This window comes from Mustelus asterias, chromosome 18 (assembly GCF_964213995.1).
Source record: "Mustelus asterias chromosome 18, sMusAst1.hap1.1, whole genome shotgun sequence".
NCBI classification, from domain to species: domain Eukaryota; kingdom Metazoa; phylum Chordata; class Chondrichthyes; order Carcharhiniformes; family Triakidae; genus Mustelus; species Mustelus asterias.
The window spans coordinates 66,086,574-66,096,019 of record NC_135818.1 but is presented as its reverse complement, the minus strand read 5'-3'; the positions used below and the strand labels follow the sequence as shown (position 1 = coordinate 66,096,019).

At 41.1% G+C, this 9,446-nt stretch overlaps 1 long non-coding RNA gene across 1 annotated transcript; it reads left to right on the top strand.

Annotated features, from left to right (window-relative positions):
• The first annotated feature begins 5,287 nt into the window (after positions 1-5,287).
• On the top strand, positions 5,288-6,798 carry LOC144507240 (uncharacterized). The gene is made up of 3 exons (XR_013500057.1): positions 5,288-5,410; positions 6,210-6,358; positions 6,615-6,798. It is a non-coding gene; the product is annotated as an uncharacterized LOC144507240 (long non-coding RNA).
• The last annotated feature ends 2,648 nt before the right edge of the window (positions 6,799-9,446 follow it).

Sequence of the window (9,446 nt, the reverse complement as noted above, 5' to 3'; positions counted from 1 at the left end):
GTATTGAACCTTGGTTAAATTACACTTGGGAGTGCTGTGTACACAGTGTACTTGGGGTGGCATGGTGGCACAGTGGTTAGTACTGCTGCCTCACAGCACCAGGGAGCTGAGTTCGATTCCCAGCTTGGTCATTGTCTATATGGAGTCTGCACGTTCTCCCCTTATCTGTGTGGGTTTCCTCCGGGTGTTCTGATTTCCTCCCACAGTCCAAAAGACATGTGGTTAGGTGCATTGGCCATGCTGAATTCTCCCTCAGTGTACCCGAACAGGCACCGGAGTGTGGCGATGAGGGGATTTTCACAGTAACTTCATTGCAGTGTTAATGTAAACCTACTTATGATATTAATATTTCAATTACAGTCCTGGGCTTGGATTTTACTGGGTGCGGTGGGCCCTGCTCCTATCTAAAATGTCAGGAGGAGCTAACTCATGATCCTGATGGTTGCCCTACTGCAATTTAACACTGAGGACAATGTTATTTGTTTTAAGGTGAGAGTTCAGCCCGTCTCAGAAGGAAGTCCAATTTTAGTAAGATCACATAGGCAATAATAAGGTAATGACAAAATAAACTGTTTCAATAACTTTGGTTGAGGGAATAAATATGGACCAAGACACAAGGCTGAACTCCAAGCTGAATAGTACCACAGGATCTGTTAAATCTCAGTTTAATGTCTCATTCAAAAGGCATCTTTCTCCTCGGTACTGTACTGAAGTGTCAGCCTAAACTATGTGCTCAAGTCTCTGGAGTGAGACTGGAATCTGGAAGCTACCTTCCAATTGGATGGCCGGCAGTCTGGTTGTCCTAGCAACACCACCATGTGTGAAGGTCACTGCTGGAACTGCAGGTAGTTCCACCACACAGGGGAGCCAAGGTAAGATCGGGGTGGGAGGTCACACCAAAGCCTGCCAAACTGGCCCCAGCGACAATGGTGATGGGTGTTGGTGGAGAGAGGGTTAAAGCGGTCTGGGTAGAGGTTTATGGGGGATGATTTTGGGGAGGGGTGGAGGTGTGGTGGGGGGGAGGCTTCCGATGAACGCAGGTAGCCACTAGAGGAGGCCTCCAGCCCCTTTTCTCAACACAAAACTGTGCTGCTAAAGCTAGTGTGTGACCAGCCCCCCCTTCAATGCCCCACCCCTACCACAGGTAAAATACCAGCTGCACCATTAATTGGCTGCTTTAGAGCCTCAAAGGCCCAAGGGCAGGCAGGGCACCTCTCCTGCCCCCTGGAAATTTCCAGACAGGTTGTGGGCAGGCAGGTAGGTGGGCAGCAGGAAGGCCTCCTGGTGACGTCAACATGCCCCCCCCCCCTCACCCCACCCCACCCCCACATTAAACCTGATAATGGGGGAATATAAAATTCAGCTGCTGATCACCATTCTAGAAGCAATGGAGAAAATGCCAAAAAAAAGATTCATGCAGACAATATCAGAACTGAGAGGATATACTCTTCAGAAAAGGGGGAAAACAGTGGCATGGTGGTAATGTCACGACACCAGTAATCCAGAGACCTGCCTACTGTTCTGGAAACATGTGCTCAAACCCCCCACCACAGCAGCTAGTGGAATTTAAATTAAATTGACCAAAACAATCTGGAATTAAAAGATAGGTTCAGTAATGGTGACCATGAGACTATCATCAATCATTGTAAAACATCATCTGGTCCACTAAGGTCATTTTGGGAAGGAAATCTGGCCTCCTTACTTGGTCTGACCCACAAGTGACTCCAGACCCAAAGAAATGTGGTTGACTCTTAACTGCTCCCTGACTATGGCCTAGCAAGCTACTCAGTTCAAGGGCAATTAGGGATAGGCAACAAATGCTGACCTTGCCAATGATGCCCACATCCCATGAAAGAATATATTTTCAAAAAATATGAATAGGCTGGAATTCTTCTCTCTTCAAAAGAGAAAGTGGAGGGCTGACTTGATAGAGGTCTTTAAGATTATAATAACTTTGACTAATATGCAATCTCTTAAAGATAGACATAGAGGAACTGTTTCCAGTTGTGGGGTGGACCAAAATTAAGTGCAATAAGTACAAGGTAATCATAAATGAACCCAATGAATAGGGAATTCAAGAACATTTATTTACCCAAAGTGTGGTACTACTACCTTAGTGGTACCACTACGGAGTAGTTGAGGCAAATAGCAAAAGAAGTATTTAAGAAAAGCTATAGAAGCATATGAGGGAGAAAGGAAAAGAAGCATATACTAATGGAAATGGAAGGAGGCTTGTGTTGTGCATAAACACCGACATTGATTAGTTGGCTTGATGACCTGTTTCTGTGCTTCAGGCTTTATGTAACTACACGATTCTTGTTGAAACAATAAAAATTCTGAACACTGATCATAAATAAGGTTTTCCTCACAGATATGGCTTTCAAATAGCCTGGACCGCACTGCACCCATTGTCATCACTCCCATTAGAAGTCATTATTTTCAGAAGAGAAACATACCTACATTTCAGGAATGAACCAAAATATCCACCAGAAACTTTTTAAATATAGATTTCAAAAATGACTGACCTATAACCTCATGGTCACATTAGCTCTTTAACATTACAGTTACAAACATTAAAACAAATGTAGAACATAATCTAATCGAAAGTAAATTATGTTATTTCAATATAATCATATTTTAGATTATCTTGACTGCATGGGGAACATAAATCAATAGGTAAATGCACAGTTGATTGCTTAATAAATGGAGAAGACAGAGATAGATTATTATAGAATCATCCTTAAAGAGATTAAATTCTAACTCTATAATGTATCAGCTGTAGCTCAGCTGGTACCACTCTTGCCTCTGATCGGGAGGTTTTTATAAACAAATTCCACCATAGGACTTGAGTATCATTGGCAAGGCCCGTATTTATTGCCCATCCCCAGTTGTCCTTGAGAAGGTGATTGTGGCCACCTTCTTGAACTGCTGCAATCTGTATGGTGTAGATACACCCCACAGTGCTGTGAGGCTGTGGATTAATGTTGCACTCGAGAACTTAAAACAAAAAAGAACAGAAGCTGACACTCTAGGAGAGTGCTACACTGTTGGAGAAGCAGTCTTCTTGTTAAACCACAACACTGCCTGTCCTCCCAGATAGATGTCAAAGAACTCCTAGCACTTTTTCAAGAATTGCAAGTGTCCTCACCATTCCTCCTCACAATTAACACGAGAAAAACAGATTATCCGGTCATTATCAATATGCACTATGTGGAGAGGTGGGCACAATAAAAAGTCTCACAACACCAGGTTAAAGTCCAACAGGTTTATTTGGTATCACAAGCTTTGGGCGTGCTGTTCCGTCGTCCAGGTGAGTCACATCATGGCAACAAAAACAGAAAATGCTGGAAAATCTCAGTAGGTCTGACAGCATCTGTGGAACATCTAGAGCCAACATTTCGATTCTGAATGACCCTTCGTCAGAGCTGCACTGTTGGAGACAGTTTTGTCTGCAAAATGTTTTGGGAGGGCTGGTGTGTGTACGCGGAAGGTGCTACATAAATGCAAGCCTTTCTTGATTACATGACCTCCCAACTCTTACTTCAACCTCTCGCCTAACTGTGACGATAGCAGTGCCCCTCAAATTGTAATTCGAGTTTTAATTTAAATCTTCAGTTTATAGAAATTGAGATATTTAATCTTCCTTATGTGGAGGAAACATTAAACTACACACATAAAGACAAAGGCATTCCAGCAACCCTTACAGAGCTTTCATCAAAGCAACGTTAATATGGTGAACAAACACTCCGTTTTCTAAACTATGAGGCGTAGTATTACTGTGAGGTATATTAGATTAGCAGAGAAAGGTATCAATCACATTAAAAAATTATGGTGACTCCAGGCGAGCAAGTTGATTTACAGCTTCTCAAATTGCACACTAACTCCTTGACGAAGGATTGTTCCACCAGACGGGTGAAGAAATAACGTTAGGACAAATGTTTCAATGGAAGGGAAAATTGTGTCCAGAAATTCCATTTAAGAGAGAAAAACGATGCCAGCGAGAGATATGTGAGTTGCTGATGGAGTGTTTTACTGCTTTTTTGCCAGCTGATCATTCCATTTAGCAGCGGTAGCAAATGCACGGGCAATATTAGCCCACAGACTTTCCCAACATCTTGAAACAAGCAGCAGTTTTAAATGAGGTCGTCCCTCCAGCTTCTCGGGTTAAAAGAGGCGGGCCTGTAAAATGTGGTAGAGCCATTACAAGAAATCTGAGATCCATTCATCATGCACTCAAATCGCCCCATTGCATTTGGATTGATTAGAGACAAACGATACCGTACAGTCCAGAGCAGAGGGGCCATGTCTTACTGACTCCCAAACCTTCATCTCGGTTCTAGGGATTCACATTTATGACTGTAACGAATGACTTTTAAACACATTCATTTCTGTGGCAACTATTTTCTCTGGGCAATTTAGGAATTCGAATACATTACTGATAAAAATGCTTTGCTTGGTAACGCTCCCGCCTCCAGGCGGTTCAGAACATTAAAGGCGCTACATGAATGCAGGTTGCTGTTTTGCCGGTGACATAACAAAAAAAACTTCATTTCAGTTAAAGAAAACAATTTTAAGTGACTCAAGGGTGAGCTAAAATAAAATGAGGTACATAAAATGTCCATAGCAAGACGGTTCTCTGACAATGACTATGACCCTATGTTATTTCACTGAAATTAGAATGCTACATTTTCCTGGATTAAATTCACATCCTCACAAATCTTTTAGTTGATAAACGTACGGAACAATAGGAGATTATTCGGTATTTTTAGCCGTATTTCTCCACAGAAGTAAAACGGATTCGCAGTTCTAATTGAGCTATATGTTGTCGCAAATGGTAGCCGGGTTTTATCATCCCATCTAATATTTCTCTTATATTCCCAATCAGTTACAGATCGAGAGGAATGTGCAACTTTGCGCTGAAGTCCTGTGCTCACGTTACTAAAAGGAAACCAATGGCGTGTGTTCTCCGAGACCTCCCTCTACATCCCATTAAACTGCGCCACAACAAATCAACCTTGCTGAGCCCTCATTTAAACAGAGAGCAGCAGCTAATTAACTCCATCTTTCCAGACTAGCCCCGCTGTTTATTTAATGTCACACAACATTAGTATCATTCACACTCCTCTCTTACTGAGCAGGATTCTCCCGTCCGTTACAAAGAATGTGTTTTATATATGAAACTCACTATTGCAGCTAAGGCTCAATCATGTGACCCAGTGCGTTCATGTTGCAAGCTCCAGATACCTGAACTGTTTGTTTAATTTTACTGGGAAATCATTTTGATTCAAGAGGACCACAGCTGAAGTCATTGGGACGGTAGTTCCTCCTCTAAAGGGATTGGAATGTTCCTGAGCTGGTCCAACTGAAAATGCTACTGGAGTCAAAAAGTTTATTTTAATTGCATTTCCAGGTGGACTTTTTGAATTGAATAGATATGTTTTATTAATTGCGACGACCATGCGGATTAAATGTGGCATTTCTAGTGTAGATTGCGTTAAGGTCAGGTTGGTTGAAGTCAAGTTGGCTACTTAAACTTATGTTTTGAATCGCCCGTTATATGCTGGCGTATTCTTATTGTGGCGGTTGATTAAATCACTCTTGCCGGTGTTTCCCTGCCTTTCAAATATCTGACTCTTAAACGTCTAGGAGAGGATTTTATTTTTTGCATCTGTAGCTTTGCTGAAAGAACAGCCCTGAAAAGATCGGCAGAGATCCCAGCCTATTTTTGTGTCCCTTGCACTGCATTTTTGTTTTGGATTCGTAGTCCTCAATTCTTATAAAAATATATAAATTGAGAGTGTGTTAAACGGTCATTGCAGACAGTTTTTCCCATCCCAGACTAAATCGTGGGGCGCTGCAAAGTAGTTTGCGCCCAGTAACTACCTGCGATTGTTTTCGTTGCTGATTGCACTATAAGTAAGTCAAAGTCAAAAAAAGTAGGTTATATTTTCCTTCAAGACAGACAAGCTAGCGTTGGCTTAGAAGGATGATCCCCCTTCTGTCCCAGATCTCCCAGGGCGCTTGCAAACATTGTTTTTACAGGTGTTCGCAGGAATCACTAAAAGTGATTAAAGGTTTATTCTATTCCATGCTAATGGATTTGGTGAGGATTTAGGTAACTTCAACAAACGGAATGGGCTGAATTTGTTAAATGTTTAGAGTAGACTTGGATCCGTATTTTGAAAGAAATGTTTTTTTTAAAAACTCAGTCCTCAACAAGAAATCCGACTCTCCGGGTAGAGGCAGAATGTAACTGAAATTAAGGAAACGTGACCCAATTGTTCAAACTACAGAGGAACTAGGACGTTTGGAAAGCAAAGCGGCTTCATCAACGATTTTTATACATAAACCTACACAGGTGGGTTCTGCAGAGACAAAATACAAGGGGAAGGAATTAAGGACGAATCCAGTAGTCGGAATAAATGTCAAATATTTAAAACGTCTATATCCTGAATTTAAAAAATAATTTATCTGTAGTTAATTTGATATCTTGCTAATTTGCGATAAACTTTTTTTTAAGAGCTTGGGTATGTTTGTTGGAACATATATACAGCATTCAATCCTAAATATATACACATATAAAATGTGAATGTTACATTTTAATTTCTCATCAGAACACTGGCATTGGACAGAGTGGAAGATACAAGAATGTATTCACTGAATAAAAGCAACGTCATATAAAAGCCATCATTTTGAAGGCATCGATTTAGACAGGCAGTGGGTGTCCTTTATCAAGGACATGTTGTACTAGGCTTTAACATTGCGTTTGCTATCGACCATAATAAAGTGGCAACTTAGCGCAAACTAAAATTGTTTATCAATTATTTAGCATTCTTCACACGCCTGAAAAAGTTACCATTATCTTGCATTTAATCGAACTCATTAGAGTATCTTAGAGTATCTTCCAGTTTTTTGTGTAAGGTAAGGCAAAAAAACAGAATTATCTAACCAGTGTTTGCTGCGTTAGTTAATTCCCAGTGTGTAGAACAAGGTAAAGTTGCACACTAAAACAACATTATAGAAACTGGGGTAACTTCCAATATCGAAGATTCAACAATAAAAGGCAAATTCTGGATTAGGTCCCCTGAAAGTGGATAGATAATGGCCAATCTAGAATAATCATTACCCCCAGACTGATACCCATTATTTATTCCACTGATTAATTCACAGAGAATATGCATCACTATCTGTTGGTTCCTTTTCACTTTAGCATCTAGGAAAATAATGCATCGATTTTATAACTGGGGGACCTGTTGCTTTCGGCCGTAACGGTAATTAGCAATTTAGGGGCAGAATTAATTTGCATTGATATAGTGCCTTTCACCACCTCAGCTCGTCTCACGGTACTTCACAACCAATGAGGGAGTTTGACGTGTAGCCACTGTTACAATGTAGGGAAACAAGGTGGGCAGGCCTATCGTATTACACACGGCTCGGCTGGTCACCTTTGATACAACTAGGGTGTGCCTTGGGACTAACCAAAGTGCAATTGGACGCGCGGGCGATTTCGGTGATTTACGGTAAACGCTGAGTTGGGTAGAGGGTTAAGGATCGGTTCCGGTCCTCACACAGCTGCCTTGTCAATAAGGATCTGCCACAAGTGGAGACATCCCTGCTGTCAGGACCCAGCCCTGCTCCCTAACCCTATCTCCCACCTCTCAAGCTCTAAAATAAGGAAAGAAAGGCCACTGAGCCACATAGCAGGGCCATGCATTTTCCCTTCTAATTTTGTATCTGGTGGGATCAACAATTCTAAATAAAGACAGATATCTGACAGATCGCCGCCTAATCCCTTTATCAGTCAAACTCGACTTCACCATCCGAAACTACCGAGCAGTGCTGATTATCACTGCAGATAACCAAGTGTAATTGCTTCAGCCTCTTTCAAATAAAGTGGAAAAGATTGGAGTTTAAAAAACAGCTTTAGATAATTAACACTGCTAGCTGTTTGATTCTTATTTCATAAAAAAGTAACCCGCTAATCTGAAAACAAATGTACGGCATAAAATCTGACTAAATATTGAATGAATTTACCTCTAGAGTTCCAGATACACCTTCGCCCAACTCCCTTTTAGTTAGGCCTTAAATAAATGTCTATCATTGCAAATCTATGTTTGAGTGGTCCCCCCCCCCCCCCACACATAAATGACCAGAGCACATTAACTGCCCACTTTGGGGTATTATAAAACTGTAGCAAATATAATATTGAATTAACATTTCCGCCACAGTGAAAATAAAATGTTAAGAATGGAAGTTTTATTTTATTGATGGAATGTTCACGTTCATTATCATGGCAATAATTGGACCAAACCTTCGTTACATCCTTAACTTTAACTTTGACCAACCAAGGAGCATGACACCATAAGCCGGAGTAACAACGAGCCAGCTCAGTATAACCCAGTGCAGACCTGGGGTCTGGGCGTGTGGCATTAGGTATCGGGCACAGCGTCGGCTATTGCAGAACCCGATCAGCACAAAACATGGACGGGTTCATTATCTTAGACGCAGCATTAGTATGTCTCCAGAAAACTTGGATGCATTTAGCTTAAAGGACTTGCCTTCCCCATATATATATATATATATCAATATCGGTTCGCATCACGACCCTTGCTGTTTACCAATCACACAATTTGAAAACATTGATAATATTGTGCAGTTTAAAAGTCTCCGAATAACAAGGTCGGTTGCTCTGTGATGTTTTTTGTGCATTGCAGAAGCCCGAGTGTTGAAGAGCTGTTGTGGTTATTTAATCAGTAAACCTCTGCGATCGCGATTCCACAGAGAGGCAATTTCAAAGTTGGGGAACATGTGATGTTTCTCCTCTTTTTCCCAAAGACAAGATCTATTTAAATCATCAATACACGCCCGTTTGCAGGGCTAATCTGCGCCTCGAAAATAAACGTAGGTTATTTTTTTAAATCAACTCTCCTTGCGCAGTTTATATCCAATTGATTACAAATCAGCCGGTTGATTTTTGTCAAGGAAAGCAATTTAAAATTAGTAGCTTGAATTGCTGTTCTGCCCCTGTGCTGGATAACTGTTAGAAACAGACCAGCATTGCTGAACCCAGCACACAGCATGGAAGCCACAATGATTTAATTTCAGAGGTTGTATTGTGTTGGTTTATGTTAAAGCTTCAGCCGGGGGTTGTGTTTATAAAGTATTCAAACTCTATTCACTATCGAAAGCCGAACTCTTTAAAGAGAAAATCAGCTTCGATCAGCTGCCGTTACATTCACAATTCTGCTTTTGCAGATCTTTTATATATATATATAAAAGGAAATAACAAATACATCCGGAGAATGGTAACCCAAGTTTCGCTATTTGTTAGGTGTTTCCTGGCAGCAGAGGCTGTGATTTTTGAGATCGGCGACTATTTAAAAAAATGAGGCTTCCAAAGGGTTTATGAAATCGGGGTTGAGGTGTGAGGGCGATTAATTATTGAA